Genomic DNA, 13,135 nt, shown 5'->3' on the forward strand with positions numbered 1-13,135 from the left:
TATATGTCCAGCAATTGTTCAAAACACAACTTAATGCAACGGAATATGTAAAATATTAATTAGGGTCGTCTTAATGAAATTTATGACATCTGGAAATGCGTCAAGGGATTGCAGATTACGAGAAGGCAGTGGACGTAATTTAATGAAGAAGGTTTAATCGCTCATGGATAGCTAACCATATAACGACGGATTAAGTTTACTAGCCTAGGAGAGGAGCAACGCGTCAAAAAAAACCATAAAAATCGTCGTCTTTCCAGGAATGTAAACCTGTGTGGAAAAAAGGTTCAGGTACAGGCAGTATAAAATTTAATAGTCGAATAGTACTATTTATGGCCCCTGCTCAATTTAGTTTACAACAGATACGGAATTTGAAAATATGCTCGAATGAGTACCGATTTTATGGGCAAGAGTATTTCTCCAATTATACTCGGAAATAGAGTCGCAGAAATGGTAAGAGGCTATCAAATTATTAAAAATTTACGTAGAACAATCAGCATTTTCGACTACTCGACAGTATTTCAAAGTTAACACCAGAAGCAATTAAATTGACTGATGCTGAAGTAAAAAGTTCAGACACTTTCTAAAAAAAATTTAGCTTGCATAAATTATGAACTTTTCAATAGTGATTATTTATTAGCCGATAAAATTTGATAGCTAAGGAAAAACCTACTGAAAAAATCATCCACGTGCAATGGTAAATATGGAAGTAAAAAACTTTTCACAATATCGCACTACCATAATGAAGGGGCACGGTATTGTTTGCGGAATTAATGAAAACAAACCAATTTGTTCTACGGGAATAAGCTTAACCGTCAAAGGGGTGACTAACGTACTCTGATTAATACAACGAAAATGTAACGAGTAAGGCTTAAAAAGGAAGGAAGAAGAGAGGAGGATTGCACGAGTTTCCTGTTGCTGACCCAAAGAGGTATCATGCACAGCTCGTTGGAACCCATTTTCCGGCATTCGTTCAAAGGTGAAAACGAAGGCCGATGGCCGGTCCATCACGCCCCTCACACAAATCCCACGGATCTGCAGAGAGGGACGTCCTACTGGTACCATGTTACAGCGGTCCCTCTAAACGGGAAACCGCTGCCTTCGGAAAATATTCAGTGGAAGGAACATGAAGAAGGATTCATGATGGAATAGGCAGAAAGAGAGCGATGGAATGATGCAATTTAACAAAATATTAAGTACGGTCCACTTGTACATAATACTTTGTTAAATGACTAAATCTAAAGACATTGGATATAATTCATGATACGATAACATATTAGGCACGCCAATCGTGTGCGAACATTACGATAATGTGTTCATCACATTAAGTGTAAGCTATTACTAAATTAATATCACACCCAAGTCACGTTAAATGTCCTACCTACTTTAATTGCTATAAGTCACTTTAATTCACCCCCCATTTCTCTAAGTCAGCTGGTTGCGTCCCTTAAGCCCCGTCGGGGGCCCTACCGCGGGGTTGGAGGCCTTGTCTCATGCTAGGGGGACACCTACACACTGAACCTGTGACGCATGAGGGGGGAGGGGAGAGGAGACGACTCCCTACCTTTGCCAAACTGCAAGGTCCACTGGCGGCAGATCTCTCTCCATCGGCGATCCCTCGGTGCACACGCATATCACACAAGCACTATGCACAACGAACACACCATAATGACCATGCACCACACATCACAACACCATCACCACTGCTCTTGGGGCCAACACTGGAGTTATCCAACGATGGAGGCGTGAGAGATGCCTTTTCTGCTCAGGAATTGGAGACCTCCGGGAGTGTATGCTTAGCGATTTTGTGTTCATTGTATCGTGTTAGCGAATGCCTAGAGCAGATTGTTCTGGTCTGCAAGTCTACATTATTATTGACGTACCATTTTGCGTGCAGAAAGCATGAATGACAATGTAAAAGGTGAGTCTTTGGCTTTTGCCGTTCAGTGCCGATGGGAGTGAAGAGGAAGAATGGAATAGACGGGTGTCGGGAAAAAAAATAGAAAATGGAAAATTTTCCCGGTTTTATCATATAACGATGAAAAGAGGAAGGACTCTCCTATTTGAATTGAGTAGAATCGACAAGCTACCATTGGTCATGACCGAGAGGATTACAGACTAGGATTTACTCATATCCCATATCATTCAGCGCCCGAGGCCGGGCGGAACGATTGACATCAGGAGATACCAAAGAATAAGGGAATTCGATAGAAAGGTATACAATTTCAAACAATAGACAAATACAGTCACTCCAATGGCATCATGAGTAATATACTAATAGAAAAAACTGAGGAGAGTATTAGCAACCTTTGAGGCTACGCACGAATTTCAATATACAAGCAATTGGTGGCTCTTGCGCGAGATTATAGCGATTAACTGAAAAAGTGAATTGAGGGCTCTTATTCACGTTAATATATTACACTGTAAGAAGGAAGAAGCTCCACTCAAATTTGCTAATTTGGTTTTCCTAGTAATGAAAAAATATGCCAACACTTATCGATGGAAAAGGAAAGTGTTTCACTTCATTTTGATTTCGAGAAAAAACCAACAGGAAGGAGGTTTAATTTCGCTGTTGAGGCATAGTCAAGTAATGAAAGAAATTATTTTTCCGGTGTAACTGTCACAGCGGGCCAGGGGGAGACCAACACTGACAGGAGAAGAATAGGCTAACGCAGAGCGAGAGCGGGAGAGGAGAGAGGGAACGCGAAGGTAGTTTGGGGGTGGAAGTAGCGGACATGGACCGAGGGCATAGTGCAAAGTGAAGGAAGAAACACGGCAGTGATGGGAACCGACACTTCCCAACAGTCACCACGACGACGACAGCGAAATGCTATTGTACTCTCAGGTAAGATAAAAAATATTTGGATGTTGTTTTATGATTGACTGAAGCCATTGCCGGGGTAACTCCATTATAATACTTTATTGGGTAAATCAATTGACTTTTTTAACTGATGAAGTAATGGTTTGTCCGACTAGTAGTCTTGAAGTAGTATTGGAATAGTAAAGATAATCCAACCGAGATACAATTGGCTAAGATATGCGATAAACTGGCAATTGACAATCCAGGCGGAAACCAGCGATTTAAGATTGAGCAAATTCATTCCTGGGGTTTAAATTCAGTTTGAAAAACTATTCGAACTTTAGGAATAATGGAAATGAAAGATCTGCTTGATATTCAAAAAGAATTCCGAAGGCCCTATCAATGCACGTGCGGACTGCGAGGGCAGAGGGCGCAGTTGACTGTGAAAGTGGTTTCTACGAAAATTGTTCATTGAAATGTACGAGAGAAATGAGAACAGACGGCGTAGGGAATGGAACAATTTTAACCCAACTAGTCAACATTCTGAGCTGGTGATTCGGAACCTGGTTGAGTGAATCACCGAATGCATTTCAGCGAGTAAAGAAAATGCCAATTTTAACGAAGCCGCATTCCGGAACAACCAACGTAAGTTACTTCAAATTTAACCCATTTGTTCAAAAGAGATTCGATAGTTGACTTTGAAGAAAATCTCTTAATGAAAACCTACCAACACACGACAAGCCGAAAAATAATGCGAACCATCTACGATCTACAGAGGTGGATTATGGTCAATGTACAATGAGTGGAGTGTTAAGTGTATTTTCACCTCTAAAAAAGAAAAAATTATCAATGAACAGCAGAAAAATAAAAAGTCAAAATAGGAATAAAATTTATTAGTCTAATGATTATATTTATATCAATCTCGTGAAGAAAGATTTGAAATTTGGAGGCAATTACTTCAATTACTAAATATAGGCAATTCAATCACTTACCTCTTCTCCGAAGGATGAAGGCCCCTACACTCTTCTGCCCAGGTGGCAAATACGATGTTTCCGGCTAAAACTTTCGGGAGCTAACACGAACGCCTTCCTTCAAACAGCATTGGTACGAACAGAAAGGTTTAAAAAGTGATGTGCGCGCCTTTATAAAGGGAGCAGCTCGGGGAAAGGGGTGGGCGGGAGGGGAAGTAAAGGTTGGGCGCTAGAATGAAAAATGGAGGGGTTTCGTTGGGAGGAGGTAAAATGGATGTACCGATGGTGGTAGGAGGAGGATCAGCGAGCGCAGGCGGTTAACTGGGGTTGAGGGTGGAGATGGGGTTAGCCAAAACCAAGGAAGACAGCGGCGAGTGGGCTGGTCGCCGTGTCAGCGGTGTTTGCAAGGGAGAGAGAGTTTGGTGATTGGAGGGGGGGTTGAAGGCGCGCCCAGAGGTGGAAGGTGGCCTTCCCCAGAGATCGAAACGGTTGCCCACAAAAAGCAAACGGGGCTTCGTTCACTCACATTTACCTCCTCCCCTTCCATCTACAGGCCAATTCACAGGTCAACCTTAAGTCCCTAGTCGTGGGTACGGCCTGCGGTGACTCCGAACTTTTCGCGCGTTCAAATCTCATCCTCCATCGCCTAGATAAGACTCCCACCGCTCCTTTTTGGAGAGTGTTCTGATTATTTTATATTTATGATTTTTATATCCTTTCTTGTTCCGCATAGAAACGGAATATATAGAAATCTGACTAAATTATTGTTCTGAAGAATCAATGAATATATTTAAAATCTGAATAAGTTAATTCGGCTGACCGATTAGGGTGGGCTTTAGGAGGATGGCGTGGGGCAATAGAAGGTTGAACGAGGGAGATGGAGGAATGACAAAATAACGTCGGAGAAATTGCTGAAAACACATTGATTGAAATCCCAATGTTCATTTTTTAGGTGTGCAGATTCATTGATAAGCAAAAAACAATTCGTTTCTCACGATTTCTATAAAAAACTGCGATCGAAGAAAACAATATGCTGACATTATTGAAAAAATTGAAATTGCTGAATAGCATCATCAAGATAACCATGAACACAACATCTTGGAAAAATGGCATTATATGGACGATTAAAAGTATTCCAATTTTCTATTCAGAGAGGAAATGTCTTTTAAGATATGCTCACTCTAAAGGAGTGAACCTTTATAAGACGCCTTGGGTATTTTTCCATTCCTTTAAATCTTAGGCCTGCTAATTTAGGCTTTCACGGGATTTTTATTGAATCGATTGAATAACTGCTCCCTTTAGATCTTCCTTGAGTAGACAAAATTCACTCCCTCGGGTCCAAGTAACACGTTGGCTATTCGACTGGCTTTCTTTAGTACGAATCGGATTTCCATTCATGACAGTCGGTTGTTTACTCAACATTTATCAGTCTCCGACAAAGTGTACTAATTTTATAGCAGAATAGGATGTGGGAATGTGAGGAATTTAGGAGAGACGAGCTATTTATTCCGTGAATGTGTCAATTCAAAACCTACCTTCAACGGTTAATCACGAATAATTTTTGTTATTAGGTAATGTACACGTTAAGGTAGGTATTCCTGAGACTCAGCTAGCAACTAAATACCTACTGAGAAAACACAATGGAGCATTCAACTCCGCATCAAGTCCCTCTTCATCTTTGTGTTCTTCCTTCCTACCTTCAGCCCGTCGAACATCACTATATAATTCCTGACCTTTCCTTGTTAGCTTAAAATCATCTCCTCCATTACAGTCTTCAACACCCAACCGATCATTCATCACTGGCTTCATCCATATCTCCTTACTCCTTAGAATTCCCCCAACAATCCCCTATTCTCACCCACCATACCTAGCACTTCTTCACTTGTTTTCTTTTCGGTCCATTTCACCTTCTCCATCCTCTTCCAAACCCACATTTCAAAAGCCTCCAATCTACTTCTATTATTCTGCTACCAACGCCACGTTTCCATGACATACACTCCATATCAAAGTACATCGACGAGGATTTTCTTAACATCCTTAATCAACATCCCTGTCATCTCTTACTTAACTCCCTCCTTCTTGGGAAAGCTTCTTTGCATCCTGCAATTCTTTTCCTTGAATTATTATTACTTGACCACTTTGGTCCAAAACACTTCCAAGACACATTAACTGTTCCACCCACTCTAGTTTTTGCCCTCCTATTTTAATGGTTAGCTTGGCTTTTTTCTTTCTTGAAAGTTGCATAACCTTAGCTTTAATCAGTTAGGTTTGCTGATGACCAAGCTCTGATTCGTCAGTCAACCAAGGGGTTGCAAGCATTGCTGAGTGAAATGATAATTCAGTGCGGCAGATATGGGATGAGAATATATATTGATTCAACAAAGGTAATGCGATTCTCTAGAAAGAAAAAGGCTAAGATTTATATTAAAGTAGGATGGAAAAAACTAGAGCAGGTAAAACAGTTTACGTATCTCAGAAGTGTTTTGTACCAACACGGTCAAAGTAGTAGGGACGTAAGAAGAACAACTGCGCTAGGCAAAGAGGCTTTCACAGGGGGAGAGTTTTGACTGAGACATTGAGTAGGGATACCAAGAAAAGACTCGAGCAAATTTTGATATGGAGCGTAGCTATGTACGGCGCGGAAACGTGATCATTGAAGCAGGAGGATAGACGTAGACTGGAGGATTTTGAAATGTGGGTGCGGAGAAGAATGGGGAAGGTGAATTGAACAGAGAAGAAAACAAATGAGGAAGTACTTGGTATGGTGGGCGAAAGGAGGGGTTTGCTGGGAGAATTACTATGGAGGCAGGATGAAGGGGGTTCTAACCGGCAGTGGGATGTTGAAGACTGTAATAGGGGAGAATGTTAGGCAAACGAGGAAGGGCAGGAACAGGATAGGGATCTTTAACGGGATAAAGGAAAGAAGAAAGTACTCGGAGATGAAGGGGGACCTGATGTGGAATACTAGTAGGATACTGGATTGCGTGTTGTTAGGAGCCACAAAATCAATATTTGATAATTGAGTCCATGCAAAACATACCTTAACCGGTAGATTATTTAAAAATAATAATAAACAACTTACGCACCTCCAGGCTAAATGGATGAGCATATATTCGTGCCAAAGATGCTCTAACTTGACGGCGTGATTTTTTAATAACATTCGTAACATGAAAATGGGCCACGCTGTATGTATAACCTTGTTTCATTAATGCTGATTCTCATCCCATATTCCTACATGAGGAACCGATTAGGAAAATATTGGAAAGATATATCAACAAAAGATAAAGTAAGAACGGGGATAGTAACGGAAAGGAATGGCATGTAACTCATATTTTGTATTTTGTAAAATTAACGAAATTGTATTGGGGGTTTAAACATAAGGCACCCCAAAAAACTGAAATTGAAACAATAAATATCCCGATCCTGCTCGAACGGGCCCAATTATTATTATTATTATTATTATTATTTATCTCACAGAGTTCCAAAATCACTCAGCAATGCTTGCAGCCTCGTGGCTAACTGACAAACTAGAGCTTGGTCAAGAGCAAACCTAACTGATTTTTCGTATTCACCTCCGATTATCATACCTCCCTCTAGTTCTTCCCATGCCTCTTTAATCATTTCCTCCACGTGTAGGTGAAACAGCACTGATTGCGAATTAGCGTTCTGTCCCTCAAATATATTCCTATTTTCTGCAATATACTCGTACTCATTGGTCTATCTTAGTTCACTCTATCAAATGCCTTTTGGAAATTTGCGAAGCAGTCAAATATGCCCTCAATATATTCTATACTCCTCTCGATTATTAATCTCATTACTGCAATGGCATCACGCGTACATCTCCCCTTCCCAAACCCAAACTAATCATCCCCTAAGTAATCATTTGCCCAACTCCGTGTCGTTTTTTTTATGATCCTGAGAACAACTTTAGCTACGTGGGATACCAAACTTATTGTCATTTTGTCCTCACATCATGTAGCCTTTACTTTTTTGGGAATAGGAACTATCACTCTATTCACAAAGTCTTCCGGCCAGATTCTTTCCCGAAAGATACCGCGAGTCAGTCCATATAGACTCTTCCTCCCAAATTTTCCTAAAAATATCAGCAGTTCTGCAGAATTATTGTCAACCCCACGGCCTTATTTGATTTCATCTCCCTTAAAGTTCTTTCTATCTCTTGGTCGAGAATGGCTTGACCTAAGGTATCTTCATCTATGCCATGGTCCTATTTTAAGTATAAACTTATTGAATTAAGTTCTGTATCATACAGTGCTTCCATATATTCCTTGCATCTTTTCTGTGTATACTATTATGGCAACCGATTTATCTCTAGCGGTAAGCACAGATCATCCCTTGTTACTTCCCGATAGAGATTGCGAAGGAATTGCGCGAAGATCGTTGAGCACTTCAGGTGTTGTGACAGGTGTCGGGAATAAAATAGGAAATGCTGACTTTTTCCGGTTTTATCATATAACGATGAAAAGAGGAAAGACTCCCATTTGAACTCAGTAGAATGGACAAATTACCATTTGTCATGACGAAGAGAATTACAGCCTCCTATCGCATAGCGTGTTGCGCCCAGGGCAGGGCGGAACGGTTGACATCAGGAGATACCAAAGAATAAGAGAATGCGAAAGAGAAGGTTTACTGTTTCAAAAATCAGACAAATACAGTCACTCCAATAGCATCATGATTAATACAGTAATTGAATAATCCAGGAAGAGTAATAGCAACCTTTGAGGCTACGCACGAATTTCAATATCTAAGAAATGGGTGGCTCTTGCGTGAGATTATAGCAATGAACTGAAAAGGTTAATTGAAGGCTATATTATTCAGGATAAGATGCTATACTGGGAGAACGGAGAAATTCCACTCAAATTTACCAATCCTCTGGTCTTCGTGGTAGTTAAAAAATATATCCCAATACTAATCAAGGGCGAAAGGAAAGTTTTTCACTTAATTTTGAATTTGAGGAACAAACCAACAGGAAGGAGATTTAATATCGGTGTAGCATAGCCAAGTAATGAAAGAAATTAAATTCTATTTCGGGTAAAACTACCCCAGCGGGCACGAGGGAGACCAACACTGACAGGGGAAGGAGAGGTTAACGGAGAGCGAGAGCGGGAAAGGATGGAACAGAACGCGAAGATAGTGTCTGGGTGGATGCAGCGGAGGGCATATCGGAAAGTGAACGAAGAACTCTGGGCGGAAGACACAGCAGTGATTGGAAGGGCGACTTCCCAGTGGTCACCACGACGGAGACAGTGAAACGCTCAAGTCAAACAAGAATTATTTAAACGCGGTGGTTCGATTGGCTGAAGCTATCACTCCATTATAATACTATATTGGATAAATCCTGAGACTTATTTAGATGAAGTAATTGACATGACAGGCCTTTGAAGTAGTACAAGAATAATAAAGGTGGTCCGACCGATATGCAACTGTCTAATGTGTGTAATAGACTGGCAATGGACAATCCAGGCCGAAACCAGCGATTCGTGCTGGAGTAAATTGATTCCTGGGCCATTAACTCAGTTTGGAAACTATTAGAACTTAAGGAATTACGGAAATGAGGGATGATTTTCTGCAAAGAGTGATAGTTCCTATTCCCAAAGAGGTAAAGGCTACATCATGTGAGGACTATAGGACAATACGTTTGATATCCCACGCAGCTAAAGTTGCTCTCAGGATCATCAACAAAAGGATGGAGTGTAGGGCAAGTGATTACTTAGGGGATGATTACTTTGGGTTTAGGAAGGGGAGAGGCACGCTTGATGCCATTGAAGTAATAAGATCACTAATTGAGAGGAATATACATTTTAGAATACAATCAGGATGTATCTGCCTGTTTCGTAGATTTCGAAAAGGCGTTTGTTAGAGTGAATTGGGAAAAACTATTGAGTATGTTGCCGAAAAGAGGAATAGATTGGAGGGAAAGTCCGCAACCTGTATATGTCTCAGTCTGCTCAGTTGCGAGTGAGGAACGGAGAGACCGGCAAAAAGACAAGGGTTTTCATTTTCTAAGGCACTTTTTAAAATAATCTGTCTATCTCTTTAGAAATGAATTTCTCACGTGTGCCCCTGCTCATCTCCTGAGCTACCTCTTACGGAGCAAGTTCAGGCTTTATATGATTCGGCCGAAGCCTCATTGAAGCTGCAATTTTGACGGGATTGGGTAAAGAGGAAAATTTCCTCCTAGTCCGCATTCCAATATTTTCCACAATCTCCCATTTCAATGCATGCGTCTCCATTTCCCCCGAAACTGCCTTCCATATTCTCAGACCAAGTCTGAAAGTGGTGGGTTTAACTTCAGGGAGCCCCTACTTTTCTCCAAACACAGTTCTGCGTTGCCTGCTCCCAGGAATTTAATGGCCTCAACCTTTTTGTTTCAAAGCCGATTGGAGACACATATAGGCTTGTACATACAACTAGAAGTTATTGTCTCTTAACTCTTTTTTATTTTTCATGAATACCTGGAGTAGAACTACAAGCTAGTACCACACGGGCGAGCTAGGGTATTCAAGGTAGTAGCTACACATATTACAGGTTACGTATATTATCTTAGCACAGTATTATATACGTGAACTATAACATGAGAGCCTGTTCTAGCACACGGGTGTACTACGACGCCTATAATATCCTCCCCGTTGCCATTAAGAGGAGGAATAGAGAAGCGGAAGGAGACTGAAATTTAAAGATGATGAGAAGAGAGGAAATGGAAATGAAGAGATATCAAACCAAAGGCTTCGTCATTCGTTTTTACAAGACCATGATAATTTTATAACAATTTAGTGGTTTGTATTATCTAAATTGAAATGGCAATTCTAGAAAAAATGAAGATCTAAAGAATGTCAAGTGAATATTTAAGAATTATTTTTCCCTAAAGAGAGAACTGCCTGCGTAATATCTTTCAACGGACATGCATAGTTGAACAGTAAATTTGATCTACATTTACTAATGTAGAGCCATAACTACCATTGGTAGTTAAATAATAACCAGATGTATTTTACGGATCGTAACCCCGAAAAGGAACAGAAAAAAGGAATGTTTTATGAATTGATTGCATCAGAAATTTTTCGGATGACAAAGATTCATATAAATAATTGAACCATTTTTTCGTTTAGCCCTTGCATGTGAGGACTTGATATATAGTAGGTGTACGGGCTTACTGAAGATGGTAAAAAGTGTTAGTCAACCCATATCAGTATATCTGAACCATGAATTTCCCGCGTATTATAAGATAATTGTCTCCCGAGAGTTTATGATTTACCATATTTTTACGATCCATAGTTGATTGTAGAAAAATTATATTTTGTCATCTCCAGGTCCGAAGTCGCATTAGCCGACGTAGATTTCCTTCGGATATTAATATTCCGACTGCAAAACCAGCGAAAGCTTCGTCCAACCTTCACCATTTCAAGTATTCAGTTGGGCGTTGAATTTAAGGGTATCCGAATGCAACTAGAATTGCTAGTATTTTCAAGGAAACGGATTTTCTTAGTGCTTGAAATAGTAACTGACGGCGGATACGACAACTACGAGGACCCTCTCACCATAAGGGCTCAGTGCTTGGTCCAAGAGGCCAAGGGTTGAGTCTCCGTCGTCGGGGGCAACGAAAATCCTTACTGACATCAACTGGATGGAAAATTGAACCCTGTAGAACTTTAAGGATTCTTTCATTACGATGATGCCGATACCGGGCTTTTCCCAAACTCCCCCATGCGATTCCTTCTTTGGTTGTGTTGTCAATGGGTAAAGTAGTCAGTATTTATTAAATCAGCATTGATTGAAAAAATGCCATTTCTTTCTTGTTTCGAAAGGTATACGGTACAAAGACCACTGGTGTTACAAGACCACCGCGCTCCACTATCTCGAAAGAAAAAATATTTTAATCTACTAATCGTTCTCACTGGAACAAATGCGAGAGGCGTGGCCAATATTCAAATTGGACATAAAAGTCATTATTCCTGCAAGGTTTGCATCAAAAATAGAACCGCCTTTAGGCCTGCAACCTTCTAATCAAGCAAGATTGGCGAATGGAAGGAGAATTTTATGCACACTTTCAAATTTTTACATAAGGCAAATTATATTCTGAATTTATCAACTTTTCCTCTCCTGCCAATTCAGTAGCTGATGATAATACTGTCCATTGAATCAATCCTTCCCATGTTTTTGTGAATTTTCATCTTTTCTTCTTCAGAGAGTGAGAAGCGATTTGCTCCTTGCGTTGCACTGACCTGATGTCAAACTAGATTGATAATGAATAGTGAGGGTATTTTAAACATTGCCGGTTTATTGACCCAAGTTTGATGCTCATAATATATCCACTTTCCTCCTTTTTGAGTATGCTCTTGCTGTCAGTCATGGTAATGTTTTTCAGAATATTTGTGTGAACAGTCCCAGTAGCACACATTCTCCTTACAAATTTCACCACAAATGAAAATTTGTTGATACCAGGATACGTGTCAGAGATCATTGGGGACTGGTTCTCCAAGAACCTTCTCCTCTACACAACTTTGTCCATGAAATCTGCTCTTATGTAATGCCCCTGCTTCTGGGCTAGAACCCAGCCTTTGAAACTGAAATGTATAGGTTTATTTCAAATACATTTGTTGCACCCATGGCAAACAAAATGTGGAATCACTCCTTCACTCACTAATACTCTGCTTTGGGAGCCTAATGCATGAAAGATGATTGAAGTCATTAAATGAAGAACACAGTGTATATTTCCATTCTTCCTTATTTATTTGTGTAAACCAGTTTCAATGCTTAGGCATCATCATCAGGTACAAATTAATCAAGTTACAGTCCATTTAACTACCATTCATGAGGGAATGGGAGAGTGAGGGGGGAAATGAGGGGAAAAAAAGTGGGGCGTAGATGGGAAGGGGGAGAGGGGTGTTAAGCATCAGGAAAGGGTAACCATACTAGGAGCAATGATAATTGATCCTAGTATGGTTACCCTTATTTCTCCTAGCATGGAAGGATGAAGGGTCATGAATATGGAACAAATAAATGACAGAATATTGTTCCTAGAAATGAGCAATAGGTAATAGCAAGGTGAGTAGCAACCAAGCTGGAAATCAGCCATAGGGACATAGCACAAACAACAAGTTAGACAAAATGTTAGTGGATTTACCTAGAAAGAAACATCTAGAGAGCAATCAGGGAAATTGAATGCATTAGTAGGTGGAGGGAGACGCAGGAGTAAAGTAGGAGAGTATGGTTGAGGGGAAAGAATTTACTACTGGGAGAAAACTATTGTTTTGTAGCAGAAACAAATTTATTATAACTAAAACCTGGTTTAAACACCACAATCAGTTAAGGTAAAATAGAAAATGCCTAGGGATACAAAGAAGTATCAGTC

Source organism: Hetaerina americana, unplaced genomic scaffold (assembly GCF_022747635.1).
Source record: "Hetaerina americana unplaced genomic scaffold, ioHetAmer1.1.p SCAF_21, whole genome shotgun sequence".
Taxonomy (NCBI): domain Eukaryota; kingdom Metazoa; phylum Arthropoda; class Insecta; order Odonata; family Calopterygidae; genus Hetaerina; species Hetaerina americana.